A 14,882-nucleotide genomic window follows, 5' to 3' on the forward strand; every position below is an offset into this window, starting at 1 on the left:
TCCTCGTTAGTATAGTGGTCAGTATCCCCGCCTGTCACGCGGGAGACCGGGGTTCAATTCCCCGACGGGGAGTCGATTCATTTTATTCACACAATGAAATAAAATGATGTACTTTCTAACATTGTAAAATATATCTGTCATTATCCTTGCCTATTCTGATTGAGAAAAAAAGGTTGAATTCACTGATGGCCAAAATGCTTACTGATGTGTTAACTGAAATTCAGAATATGCTCTGAATATTTCAATATGCACAGGCGTACCATCAAAAACACTTTACATCTGCATTCTCTTGGAAAATGAGATGAAGCAGTGGTGAATCCTAGGCTGCTGTTCCACTCGATTGGCACAATTTACAAGTAGAATGACTGCTTTTGGTTAGTAGTGACCCCTGGTGGCTAATAGTTATAAGCTGCAAATGATAAAGTGAGCTGATTATATATATATATATATATATATATATAAATATATATATTGATAGTTAGAAAGATAGCCAGATAGACAGATCGATAGATAGATATTTATTTCAATGAAATAATTTCTTGATAAAACTGATTGTTTTTGGCTAGGAATTTCTGTATTGTAATATTTAGGAAAAAAGATTACTTGTCCTAACCAAAAGCAGCAAATCTGCCTATTACAATACTGTGAATTGATCGAGGGTATGCCTTAACCCCAAGGAGGTGAGCACTGTTTAACTGATGCCAATAAGTCCTCGTTAGTATAGTGGTCAGTATCCCCGCCTGTCACGCAGGAGACCGGGGATCAATTCCCCGACGGGGAGGCGATTCCTTTTATTCACACAATTAAATAAAATGATGCACTTTCTAACATTGTAAAATATATCTGTCATTATCCTTGCCTGTTCTGATTGAGAAAAAAAGGTTGAATTCACTGATGGACAAAATGCTTACTGATGTGTTAACTGAAATTCAGAATATGCTCTGAATATTTCAATATGCACAGGCGTACCATCAAAAACACTTTACATCTGCATTCTCTTGGAAAATGAGATGAAGCAGTGGTGAATCCTAGGCTGCTGTTCCACTCGATTGGCACAATTTACAAGTAGAATGACTGCTTTTGGTTAGTAGTGACCCCTGGTGGCTAATAGTTATAAGCTGCAAATGATAAAGTGAGCTGATTATATATATATATATAGATATATATAAATATATATATTGATAGTTAGAAAGATAGCCAGATAGACAGATCGATAGATAGATATTTTTTTCAATGAAATAATTTCTTGATAAAACTGATTGTTTTTGGCTAGGAATTTCTGTATTGTAATATTTAGGAAAAAAGATTACTTGTCCTAACCAAAAGCAGCAAATCTGCCTATTACAATACTGTGAATTGATCGAGGGTATGCCTTAACCCCAAGGAGGTGAGCACTGTTTAACTGGTGCCAATAAGTCCTCGTTAGTATAGTGGTCAGTATCCCCGCCTGTCACGCAGGAGACCGGGGATCAATTCCCCGATGGGGAGGCGATTCCTTTTATTCACACAATTAAATAAAATGATGCACTTTCTAACATTGTAAAATATATCTGTCATTATCCTTGCCTATTCCGATTGAGAAAAAAGGTTGAATTCACAGATGGACAAAATGCTTACTGATGTGTTAACTGAAATTCAGAATATGCTCTGAATATTTCAATATGCACAGGCGTACCATCAAAAACACTTTACATCTGCATTCTCTTGGAAAATGAGATGAAGCAGTGGTGAATCCTAGGCTGCTGTTCCACTCGATTGGCACAATTTACAAGTAGAATGACTGCTTTTGGTTAGTAGTGACCCCTGGTAGCTAATAGTTATAAGCTGCAAATGATAAAGTGAGCTGATTATATATATATATATATATATATATATATATATAAATATATATATTGATAGTTAGAAAGATAGCCAGATAGACAGATCGATAGATAGATATTTATTTCAATGAAATAATTTCTTGATAAAACTGATTGTTTTTGGCTAGGAATTTCTGTATTGTAATATTTAGGAAAAAAGATTACTTGTCCTAACCAAAAGCAGCAAATCTGCCTATTACAATACTGTGAATTGATCGAGGGTATGCCTTAACCCCAAGGAGGTGAGCACTGTTTAACTGATGCCAATAAGTCCTCGTTAGTATAGTGGTCAGTATCCCCGCCTGTCACGCGGGAGACCGGGGTTCAATTCCCCGACGGGGAGGCGATTCATTTTATTCACACAATGAAATAAAATGATGTACTTTCTAACATTGTAAAATATATCTGTCATTATCCTTGCCTATTCTGATTGAGAAAAAAGGTTGAATTCACTGATGGCCAAAATGCTTACTGATGTGTTAACTGAAATTCAGAATATGCTCTGAATATTTCAATATGCACAGGCGTACCATCAAAAACACTTTACATCTGCATTCTCTTGGAAAATGAGATGAAGCAGTGGTGAATCCTAGGCTGCTGTTCCACTCGATTGGCACAATTTACAAGTAGAATGACTGCTTTTGGTTAGTAGTGACTCCTGGTGGCTAATAGTTATAAGCTGCAAATGATAAAGTGAGCTGATTATATATATATATATATATATATATATATATATATATATATATATATATATATATATATAAATATATATATTGATAGTTAGAAAGATAGCCAGATAGACAGATCGATAGATAGATATTTATTTCAATGAAATAATTTCTTGATAAAACTGATTGTTTTTGGCTAGGAATTTCTGTATTGTAATATTTAGGAAAAAAGATTACTTGTCCTAACCAAAAGCAGCAAATCTGCCTATTACAATACTGTGAATTGATCGAGGGTATGCCTTAACCCCAAGGAGGTGAGCACTGTTTAACTGATGCCAATAAGTCCTCGTTAGTATAGTGGTCAGTATCCCCGCCTGTCACGCAGGAGACCGGGGATCAATTCCCCGATGGGGAGGCGATTCCTTTTATTCACACAATTAAATAAAATGATGCACTTTCTAACATTGTAAAATATATCTGTCATTATCCTTGCCTATTCCGATTGAGAAAAAAGGTTGAATTCACAGATGGACAAAATGCTTACTGATGTGTTAACTGAAATTCAGAATATGCTCTGAATATTTCAATATGCACAGGCGTACCATCAAAAACACTTTACATCTGCATTCTCTTGGAAAATGAGATGAAGCAGTGGTGAATCCTAGGCTGCTGTTCCACTCGATTGGCACAATTTACAAGTAGAATGACTGCTTTTGGTTAGTAGTGACCCCTGGTGGCTAATAGTTATAAGCTGCAAATGATAAAGTGAGCTGATTATATATATATATATATATAGATATATATAAATATATATATTGATAGTTAGAAAGATAGCCAGATAGACAGATCGATAGATAGATATTTATTTCAATGAAATAATTTCTTGATAAAACTGATTGTTTTTGGCTAGGAATTTCTGTATTGTAATATTTAGGAAAAAAGATTACTTGTCCTAACCAAAAGCAGCAAATCTGCCTATTACAATACTGTGAATTGATCGAGGGTATGCCTTAACCCCAAGGAGGTGAGCACTGTTTAACGGATGCCAATAAGTCCTCGTTAGTATAGTGGTCAGTATCCCCGCCTGTCACGCGGGAGACCGGGGTTCAATTCCCCGACGGGGAGTCGATTCATTTTATTCACACAATGAAATAAAATGATGTACTTTCTAACATTGTAAAATATATCTGTCATTATCCTTGCCTATGCTGATTGAGAAAAAAAGGTTGAATTCACTGATGGCCAAAATGCTTACTGATGTGTTAACTGAAATTCAGAATATGCTCTGAATATTTCAATATGCACAGGCGTACCATCAAAAACACTTTACATCTGCATTCTCTTGGAAAATGAGATGAAGCAGTGGTGAATCCTAGGCTGCTGTTCCACTCGATTGGCACAATTTACAAGTAGAATGACTGCTTTTGGTTAGTAGTGACCCCTGGTGGCTAATAGTTATAAGCTGCAAATGATAAAGTGAGCTGATTATATATATATATATATATATATATATAAATATATATATTGATAGTTAGAAAGATAGCCAGATAGACAGATCGATAGATAGATATTTATTTCAATGAAATAATTTCTTGATAAAACTGATTGTTTTTGGCTAGGAATTTCTGTATTGTAATATTTAGGAAAAAAGATTACTTGTCCTAACCAAAAGCAGCAAATCTGCCTATTACAATACTGTGAATTGATCGAGGGTATGCCTTAACCCCAAGGAGGTGAGCACTGTTTAACTGATGCCAATAAGTCCTCGTTAGTATAGTGGTCAGTATCCCTGCCTGTCACGCAGGAGACCGGGGATCAATTCCCCGACGGGGAGGCGATTCCTTTTATTCACACAATTAAATAAAATGATGCACTTTCTAACATTGTAAAATATATCTGTCATTATCCTTGCCTGTTCTGATTGAGAAAAAAAGGTTGAATTCACTGATGGACAAAATGCTTACTGATGTGTTAACTGAAATTCAGAATATGCTCTGAATATTTCAATATGCACAGGCGTACCATCAAAAACACTTTACATCTGCATTCTCTTGGAAAATGAGATGAAGCAGTGGTGAATCCTAGGCTGCTGTTCCACTCGATTGGCACAATTTACAAGTAGAATGACTGCTTTTGGTTAGTAGTGACGCCTGGTGGCTAATAGTTATAAGCTGCAAATGATAAAGTGAGCTGATTATATATATATATATATATATATATATAAATATATATATTGATAGTTAGAAAGATAGCCAGATAGACAGATCGATAGATAGATATTTTTTTCAATGAAATCATTTCTTGATAAAACTGATTGTTTTTGGCTAGGAATTTCTGTATTGTAATATTTAGGAAAAAAGATTACTTGTCCTAACCAAAAGCAGCAAATCTGCCTATTACAATACTGTGAATTGATCGAGGGTATGCCTTAACCCCAAGGAGGTGAGCACTGTTTAACTGATGCCAATAAGTCCTCGTTAGTATAGTGGTCAGTATCCCCGCCTGTCACGTGGGAGACCGGGGTTCAATTCCCCGACGGGGAGGCGATTCATTTTATTCACACAATTAAATAAAATGATGTACTTTCTAACATTGTAAAATATATCTGTCATTATCCTTGCCTATTCTGATTGAGAAAAAAGGTTGAATTCACTGATGGCCAAAATGCTTACTGATGTGTTAACTGAAATTCAGAATATGCTCTGAATATTTCAATATGCACAGGCGTACCATCAAAAACACTTTACATCTGCATTCTCTTGGAAAATGAGATGAAGCAGTGGTGAATCCTAGGCTGCTGTTCCACTCGATTGGCACAATTTACAAGTAGAATGACTGCTTTTGGTTAGTAGTGACCCCTGGTGGCTAATAGTTATAAGCTGCAAATGATAAAGTGAGCTGATTATATATATATTCACTGAAAAAACCATAGGTTATAGACCATATATAGTTAGGAATTAGCATTTACAAAACCTTGAAAATTCACTGAAAAAACCATAGGTTATAGACCATATATAGTTAGGAATTAGCATTTAAAAAACCTTATTTTACTCACACAAAACCATTGAAATTCCATATATAGTTAGTTGCACTAACTATATATTGCGCACCCGCAATCCACTGCTGATCATGTCACATATTACATCATTCATGACATGGTCAGTGACATCACTGATGACATCACTGATGACATCTCAAATGACATCACTGATGACATCACTGATGACAACATCCAGTGACTATGTTTCTGTAAAGTTAAAATATGTCTTACATATTGAAGAATGAGTGGATGTATAAGTGTCTGGACGAAGGATTTAGTAGGTGCATGACTGAATGTATGAGTGAGTGATTAAATGTGTCTCACTGAGTGCATGGGTTAGTGACTAAACTGTCTTAATTTGTGCATCATTATGTCTGTTGTTCTGTAAACTACTGCATGTGTTGATCAGTAGCTATATGAGTAACTATATGGGTTATTGATTGATTGCCCAAGTATTTGCATGGGAGACTGAGTGTGTGTGTGGCTGGATGGGAGGTGTGTGACTCTGTACAGATCAATGTGTACTTGTATCAATGATTGTATAAGAGAGTAAGTATGTGTTAGTATATGGTTGAAAACGTAAGGTGCTCTATGTTTAACTGTATAGAGTAGAAAATGGAAGTGTGATTGATTCTTTACAGGACTGACTAGGTGTGTGAGTAACTCCATGGATGAGTGGCAGAGTGTGAGTGTCTGTATAGGTGTATGAGTGCATATGATTGTGTTGTAAACATGAGTGATTGTATGTATGAATGATTGTATGGGTGAATGAGTGAATGTGTGTGTAGACGTAGGAATCAGTGAGTACGTATGTAGTAACTAGTATTGGTGTGTCAATGGTTTCAAAAATTATACTCTGTTTTTAACACTGGGTGAAACAGAGGTTATATTAAAATGTGAAGAGATGCATTGTATTGTCACATGAATAATATCATCAGTGATGTGGTCATTGATGTCAAATGAGATGTCATCAGTGATGTCATCAGTGATGTCATTTGAGATGTCATCAGTGATGTCATCAGTGATGTCACTGACCATGTCATGAATGATGTAATATGTGACATGATCAGCAGTGGATTGCGGGTGCGCAATATATAGTTAGTGCAACTAACTATATATGGAATTTCAATGGTTTTGTGTGAGTAAAATAAGGTTTTTTAAATGCTAATTCCTAACTATATATGGTCTATAACCTATGGTTTTTTCAGTGAATTTTCAAGGTTTTGTAAATGCTAATTCCTAACTATATATGGTCTATAACCTATGGTTTTTTCAGTGAATTTCAATGGTTTTTTAATAGCAAATATCATAAGCTGTCGAATGTCAAGTACGTGGTAAGTGAAAACATTTTCGTGTTTATGCACACTGATCTGCTTTGAATGGTACCCCCCCCCTCATTTCTATTAGGAGTACTCTCTCTTTGCAGATAGTGAAAGGTAGTTAACGCAGGCCTTTGCCCCCGTTGTAATCCGTCGTGCCTGCTTCTCTCTCCATTTGATTGATTGTTATCCAAGTATTTACTGTTTTAGAATTAGTTCTCTTTGGTTCATTCTCTATTTACAAACAAACACAGAGTCGCAATACTCTGTTTAGTCTTTGCAGATAACGAAAAATCGTGTAAAAAAAAGAAAAGGAATCGAGCAAAATCAGTAGGCCACTAATGGGATCTCTTTTTGACCTCGCTAAAATAGAAACATTAGGAACAACCCCTCATGACAAATACAAAACTAGTGAGATGAACTGAACTCCACACAATGATGGCTGCAAAACAGCTCGGCTCCGCCACCCACCCCGCCCAAAATAACGATAAAGAGCGGCTGCCATGATTGGTTGCGGAATGGCCACGACGGAGCTACGAAATGATGCTGCTCTCATGCTAACCCCAGCTTCAGTCTGAAACATCCAGAAACACTGTAGACTACCAATTCGATCAGTTCCGGTAGCGCCCCAATGTAACCCGGTAGAGAAGAACTAGCCCTCCCCTCTTTGACTGATGGTTCTTGTTGCCTGTCCCTTCTGTTCTCATTTAACAGAACTATTTAGCCTGCTGAAAGGGGTTGTGTTCCGACCGCTGGTTGGTGGAGACATTTTGACTATATTCTGGACCTGCGTTGTCGCGTAATGCGTCATATGACGCGCCGCGTTAGCGCATCCGGAAGTCATCCGGGGCGCGCAGCGCGTAACGTAAGCATAACAAGTCATGTGACTTGTTAATAAAACTTTTCATTGGTTCATTTTACTTTTCTTATTGTAATGATGAAAGGCTTGGTCATATGACCTAAAAATTACGCTTTTCATTACTTCCGAACATTATTTTTTCTTAAATATATGTTATAATGTTCCAGACTAATGTACTTTCCCGGAAATTTTACAACTGTCCTGCAAGTAAAATATATTCTTTTTTCGAGAAAAAGAGCGTTTCTTCGTCCCATGATGGAGCCGTTGAGCAAAAGAGGGTCGACCTGCTGTCTTAGTCGCCGATACGCCTGAATATGAGATTCTTATCGATCACTTTATGTTGCAGGAATAGAAAACACAACAGCCCTTGACCATTTATCTTTACTGCGTTCCTTCGTATTATACCTTTTACCCTTCATGTAATTGGTCTTCTTTATTTCACCTGCCTTTTAATGATTCTAAAACAGTGACTATTATTACAAACTTTACCAATGTATATACTACTACCATGTTTTCTTTTAAAAACCTTTATTGTGAAAATTTCATTATACAAATACGAGCCTATAACCACGTGGGCCGGCCACGGAGCAAACTGTAATCGTATGTGATGAGTAGACATTTACACTGTAGAGGAACGTAACGGGCGGGCCATTAGGTTGCAAGAACTAAGGTGTCTAACAGTTACGGAATCGGTGGACGTACATTTTATAATTAAAATACGACAGGGCCAGTTACAATAAAATTATCTAGATATACATTTGCGGGCAAGTACCATGGGTGACGTTAATTCGAACTTTCAACAGTACAGTAATCAATAACACATCAGAACTTAATATCAATAGGGATGTCGAAATATTCAATCAATTCTCGTCCCCGCCCGCCATGTGCTTCAAAACTGCATACGTATCTCGTGATTTCAAGGTTCTGCAACCAGTACACAACAAGGAGTTACGAGTCCCATTTATTCCGGCGCCATTTTGGGCGAGGACGGGCAGGTCCAGGATATAGTCAAAATGTCTCTACCAACCATCGACTATGATGATGTTCATATGCTGTATTTATTAGAGTAACACTCATCTGTCCACATGAAATTAATTTGCCACAATCTAAACATGTCATTTTAATCTTTCCAAAGTTCTTCTAAAAATTTGGGACCGTTTCCCTTGCCTCTGAAGCTCTCAGTGCCACTTCTTTGATGAATGTACTAGCAGGTCAGGGGTTCTCCTCCAAATCTCTCTTTTATGCAGCACTATAATTAATTGGTGCCACCTCTCCATATGACGATGCATGGTATAGTTACCACAACTATATTTTTTTTCGGTTCCTCTGGAGAGTTCATCGTGGCAGATGAAGCGTGTAACGTACCGGGCATTTACCTTTTTTTGCATGTACAGGAAAGGAAAAAAAAATCGAGCGTCCGAGTTCTAAGGTGTCCCAGGGCCATTTTAGTGGAGGACATGATACAGCGATAATGCCCTGGATAAGGACACTTCCTTCGGGCACCCCACGCCGTCTTTCGGCGCAGCATTGTAGGATGGCCACACCAGTGCGGCAACTTGCTAGACACCACCTCGGTGCCATCCGGATCTCGGCGCCCCACTGCAGATGAACTGCCTCCACATGGAGAAGCGGGAGAGGCTCGTTTGCGCCGCCTCCCCCCCCCCCTTCGGGCACCCCACGCCGACTTTCGGCGCAGCATTGTAGGATGGCCACACCAGTGCGGCAACTTGCTGGACACCACCTCGGTGCCAACCGAATCTCAGCGCCTTGTGTTGTCTTCCATTCCGAAAATATTGTTGGCAGCATTTTGAAAGGAAAGACAAACAGCCGTTTGTGGCCCTCACTACACCGTTCTCCTAGTGAGTCTCACATTGTTACATTTAGGAAGAATGTTGAAGAGTAGTATGTTGAAAATCTGAAGCCATTGTTATACAAACTCTCAACCAGCCTTGGATGGAAAAATCCTGAAGAATGTACAAACTGAAAACCAGTTTTTCTCTGTATAGCATCAGCAGCAACGCTTGAGTCAGCTTTGTGTGAAGCCGCCATTTTGATTCAATCAATAGCGTCCCCCTGCACACATTCAGGGACCTGGTCGTGTCTTCAGGTCAAACGAATTTGGGACAAGATGCAGAAAGGAAAAGGAAAAAAGTTCCGCCGGACCCCGGGAGGTGGCCGCCTATGTCATGGGCGATCTTAGGCCACACCAGGGCAATAGTGAAGCTGCAGCAGGTGCAAATAAGCTTCAGACAGTGTTACAAGCGCTGCTCAGAACTCTCAACTATGACACCACCTCGGTGCCATCCGGATCTTGGCGCCTTGTGCTGGTTCCGGCCTATTCACACATCGGTCCGCTACTGACGCCACCTCACAGGCCAACGGGGCACCCCACGCCGACTTTCGGCGCAGCATTGTAGGATGGCCACACCAGTGCGGCAAATTGCTGGACACCACCTCGGTGCCATCCAGATCTCAGCGCGTTGTGCTGCCTTCGGCCTATTCGCCACAAGTGCGCACGCAACTCAGCTGCATAGCGAGTGAAACACCAAGGGGCGCCCCACTGCAGCCGAGGAACCTCCATCTTGGGGGCGACGCACAGCATCACATTGCTTTCCAATGCAGTCAGATCCTCAAACAGCCCCCACTGACTGACGCGAACTCACAGGCCAACGGGGCGCCCCACGCCGACTTTCGGCGCAGCATTGTAGGATGGCCACACCAGTGCGGCAAGTTGCTGGACACCACCTCGGTGCCATCCGGATCTTGGCGCGTTGTGCTGCCTTTGGCCCCATTCGCACATCAGTCCGCTACTGACGCCATCTCACAGGCTAATGGGGCGCCCCACGCCGACTTTCAGCATTGTAGGATGACCACACCAGTACAGCAACTTGCTAGACATCACCTCGGTGCCATCCGGATCTCGGCGCCCCACTGCAGATGAAGTGCCTCTCAACTATGAAACCACCACTGTGACATCCGGATCTTGGCGCGTTGTGCTGCCTTCGGCCTATTCGCACATCGGTCCGCTACTGACGCCATCTCACAGGCTAATGGGGCGACCCACGCCGAGTTTCAGCATTGTAGGATGACCACACCAGTGCAGCAACTTGCTAGACATCACCTCGGTGCCATCCGAATCTTGGCATCTCAACGCCTAGTGGTATCTTCCATACAGAAAATATTGTTACGCTACCTTTGGCCCCATTCGCACATCAGTCCGCAACTTAGACATCACCTCGGTGCCATCCGGATCTTGGCATCTCAGCGCCTTGTGGTGTCAGTCAGAAAATATTGTTGCGCTGCCTTTGGCCCCATTCGCACATCAGTCCGCTACTGACACCATCTCACAGGCCAACAGGGCGCCCCACGCCGACTTTCAGCATTGTAGGATGGCCACACCAGTGCGGCAACTTACTAGACACCACCTCGGTGCCATCCGGATCTTGGCGCGTTGTGCTGCCTTCGGCCTATTCGCACATCGGTCCGCTACTGACGCAAACTCACAGGCCAACGGGGCGCCCCACGCCGACTTTCAACATTGTAGGATGGCCACACCAGTGCTGCAACTTGCTGGACACCACCTCGGTGCCATCCGGATCTTGGCGCGCTGTGTTGCCTTCGGCCTATTCGCACATCGGTCCGCTACTGACGCCGCCTCACGTGCCAACGTATTTTCTCCGCATTTTATACCCTATGCCGCATAACAGGTCATGTGACTTGTTTATAAAACTTTTCATTGGTTCATTTTACTTTTGGTTTCCTAATGATGGAAGGCTTGATCATATGACCTAAAAACAACACTTTTCATTGGATGAAAACTTTTTTTTTTTCCAAACGATGAAAGCCCCACCTTGTTTCTGGATGTTTCAGACTGAAGCTGGCGTCAGCATGAGAGCACCACCATCTCGTAGCTCCGTCGTAGTCATTCCGCGAGCAATCATGGCAGCCGCTCCCCACCAGAAGCCTGCAGGAGTCGGGGCCCCCAAAACTTTTGATGAATTCTCAAGGCGGAGGGGACGCTTTCGAGAATGGGGTCCAAGACCTAGCAGACAAGCATCCGATTTCCAAGGTGTCCCAGGGCCATTTCAGTGGACCAGGCCCAAAAAGGAAAGAGCCTGCCGCCATTTTGAGAGTCCTGTGACAGCCGCCTATCGCTGCACCGCAAGAGTGGGCGCAACTCAGCTGAATTGCGGCTTTTGACACAGTGGACCAAAAACGGACGGAATGGCAACTGAAACGGTAAAGGGGCGCCCCACTACAACAGATGACACTCCACCTGGAGAGGCCCGTTCACGCCGCCTCCCCCGGGGCGCCCCACGCCGTTATTCGGAGCAGCATTGTAGGATACCAAAACCAGTGCGGCAACTTACTGGACATCACCTTGGTGCCATCGTTCTGCTGCCTTGGAACTATTCGCACAACAGTTTGCTACTGAAGACCCACCCCCCGCGACGCCCCACGCCGTTATTTGCTGGGTGGCAACTTACTAGACATCACTTTCGTGTCATCTAGATTTCAGCGCGTTCTGCTGCCTTGGAACTATTCGCACAACAGTTTGCTACTGATGACCCGTCCCACGCCGGAAATCTGGACGTTGTGCTGCGTTGGGACTATTCGCACAGCCGACCGCTACTTCGTTGTTTTTCCCTAAAAATGTTTATATGTTATTACTATTTTTGTTTTCTTGTATATATTTATAAATTATTAAAGTTTTATAATCTTACTACTTTGTCGGAGTGCTATATATTTTTAATGTGACACATAATTGTAAAAACTTTGATGTACAAAGAGTCATCCCTGGAATCTTCCGCTTCACGCTCGGTCCCCTCCCCAATCACAATACAGGATGGTTTTCAGATAATAGCAACGCTTCTGCTGTGACGGATCTCATCGAGTGTGGGCCTTGATCTACTATAACTCCTTTGAAGAGGGGTGAATCTTTACAGCTGTGGCCATAAACTACATCTGCAGGGCTAGCTGATACCCTAGGACCAGCCTGGACAATCGGACACAGAGGAAAAGGAGTGTCAGAGGGTGCAGTAGTGAATAGAGCGAAAGGGAGGTGTCGGGCGGGCACAGGGTGTGATTCTCAGGAAAGAGCAGCGCAGATGGGGGGAGGTTTATTACCCATGCATAAGACAGAGAGCGGGGGTGACCACTGCCTGGGGGAGATGCTTGCGAGGGTGGGGAGCCATGCTAAGGATCGACAGCGTGCACAGAGTGGGTCTGGTCAAGGCATCTAAAATGGCTGCCGTGCACGACAAAAGTGTGGCATTTGAAAAAAGACAAGATGGCGCAGACAATGTTTTTCAACACTTCCTGATTTCCTTCGAATCGAACGTTAACAGACGTTGGGGCATATTACCAAAGTTAAGCGATATTTATCCCTAACGATGCATTGCAAAGATTTTTTTACCGTCAGAAATTATCGCAGATAAACCTTGCTATTATCAAAGTTTATCGCAAATACGATAAAAACCGACCGCAATGCATTAATATCGCTGAAAACTCAGCGATATTCATGCATTACCGAGCTAATCCTCTTAGCCATGTTATCCACCTCCCATAGGATAACATGGCTAAGAACTGCTCAGGGCAGCTGTTACTTTTTGGAGATATTCGCGCTTATCTCGAATATTTCCAAAAGTTGATAATAGGAGATAGCGATGTTAGCGACTGTTTCCAGTCGCTAACATCTTGGCATGCCCACTTTGCATGTCATTAGTGATAAATATCACTCACATGCAAAGTGGGGCCCAAGATGGTCGCTATCTCCTACTAGCCGTCGCTAACTGGTGTTAGCAACAGCTAGGTAATACAGATATAATTTTATCTCCGCGAAGCGGAGCGCTGTTACAGATATATATCTTGTTTTTGAACGTTAATTTCTCAAAATGCACTGAAGCACATATATTGAGACCTAGCAAAGGCACATCGGGCTACCAGTCCCTAATATTTTACCAAGTTTCGTGCAAATCCATTCAGCCGTTCGATTATTATTATTATTTATTTTTTTTGCCCCGCGGGGCCCTTTTAAAACCTCCACATCAAACCTAGGGGATCAGCGAGGATCTACTATGCCCCCTTATGGTCATTTGCCCCTTCGCTTTGGCCTCCTCTTGTCTCTCGATCCTACCGAGAGACAAGATGGCGGCCGCTACGGACTGTTTGGAATGTTTACAGACACCGGAGAGCCAATCAGCTTCGCTTCGCAAAGCTCCGTAACGCGAAAAGTACGCGAAGCGGTGCGCTGTTACAGATATATATCTTTTTTTGAACGTTAATTTCTCAAAATCCACTGAAGCACATATATTGAGACCTAGCAAAGGCACATCGGGCTACCAGTCCCTACAATTTTGCCAAGTTTCGTGCAAATCCATTCAGCCGTAAGATTATTATTATAATTTTTTTTTTTTGCCCCGCGGGGCCCTTTTAAAACCTCCACATCAAACCTAGGGGGTCAGCGAGGATCTACTATTCCCCCTTATGGTCATTTGCCCCTTCGCTTTGGCCTCCTCTTGTCTCTCGATCCTACCGAGAGACAAGATGGCGGCCACTACGGACTGTTTGCGGCCACTACGGACTGTTTGGAATGTTGACAGACGCCGGAGAACCAATCAGCTTCGCTTCACAAAGCTCCGTTGCGCGAAAAGTACGCGTCCTAGGCCGCTGCCCGGTCCGCGCTTACAGATATATATCTTTTTTTAAACGTTAATTTCTCAAAATCCACTGGAGCACATATATTGAGACCTACAAAAGGCACATTGGGCTACCAGTCCCTACAATTTTGCCAAGTTTCGTGCAAATCCATTCAGCCGTTCGGGCTAAAAGTGAGGCCAACCGCCCTATGGAAATTAACATGGGAAAAACGCGTTTTGGGACCCCCCTTTTTTCTCGGCCCCCCCTTGACGAACCCCCCCCAAATTTTCAAAGGCTGCTCAGAAACAAAATGTGCCATTTTCCTGAAAATTTCAGCCAATTCCGTCCACAAACGGCAAAGTTATTAGACATAGAATTTTCAAAAATCCCATAGAGAAAAAATCCTAACTATATATACCTACTGGCGACCGCCAGTAGGTAATATATAGATATATATAAATATATATATTGATAGTTAGAAAGATAGCCAGATAGACA

The 14,882-nt window shown here is 42.0% G+C and overlaps 5 non-coding genes across 5 annotated transcripts; all 5 read left to right on the forward strand.

Annotated features, from left to right (window-relative positions):
* TRNAD-GUC (transfer RNA aspartic acid (anticodon GUC)) lies at positions 1-72 on the forward strand. Its single transcript has one exon. It is a non-coding gene; the product is annotated as a tRNA-Asp (tRNA).
* A 2,058-nt stretch (positions 73-2,130) lies between these two features.
* On the forward strand, positions 2,131-2,202 carry TRNAD-GUC (transfer RNA aspartic acid (anticodon GUC)). The gene has a single exon. It is a non-coding gene; the product is annotated as a tRNA-Asp (tRNA).
* A 1,378-nt stretch (positions 2,203-3,580) lies between these two features.
* TRNAD-GUC (transfer RNA aspartic acid (anticodon GUC)) lies at positions 3,581-3,652 on the forward strand. Its single transcript has one exon. It is a non-coding gene; the product is annotated as a tRNA-Asp (tRNA).
* Positions 3,653-4,289: 637 nt separating this feature from the next.
* TRNAD-GUC (transfer RNA aspartic acid (anticodon GUC)) lies at positions 4,290-4,361 on the forward strand. Its single transcript has one exon. It is a non-coding gene; the product is annotated as a tRNA-Asp (tRNA).
* A 637-nt stretch (positions 4,362-4,998) lies between these two features.
* Positions 4,999-5,070, forward strand: TRNAD-GUC (transfer RNA aspartic acid (anticodon GUC)). Its single transcript has one exon. It is a non-coding gene; the product is annotated as a tRNA-Asp (tRNA).
* The last annotated feature ends 9,812 nt before the right edge of the window (positions 5,071-14,882 follow it).

Source organism: Lissotriton helveticus, chromosome 1_2 (genome assembly GCF_964261635.1).
Source record: "Lissotriton helveticus chromosome 1_2, aLisHel1.1, whole genome shotgun sequence".
Lineage (NCBI taxonomy): Eukaryota > Metazoa > Chordata > Amphibia > Caudata > Salamandridae > Lissotriton > Lissotriton helveticus.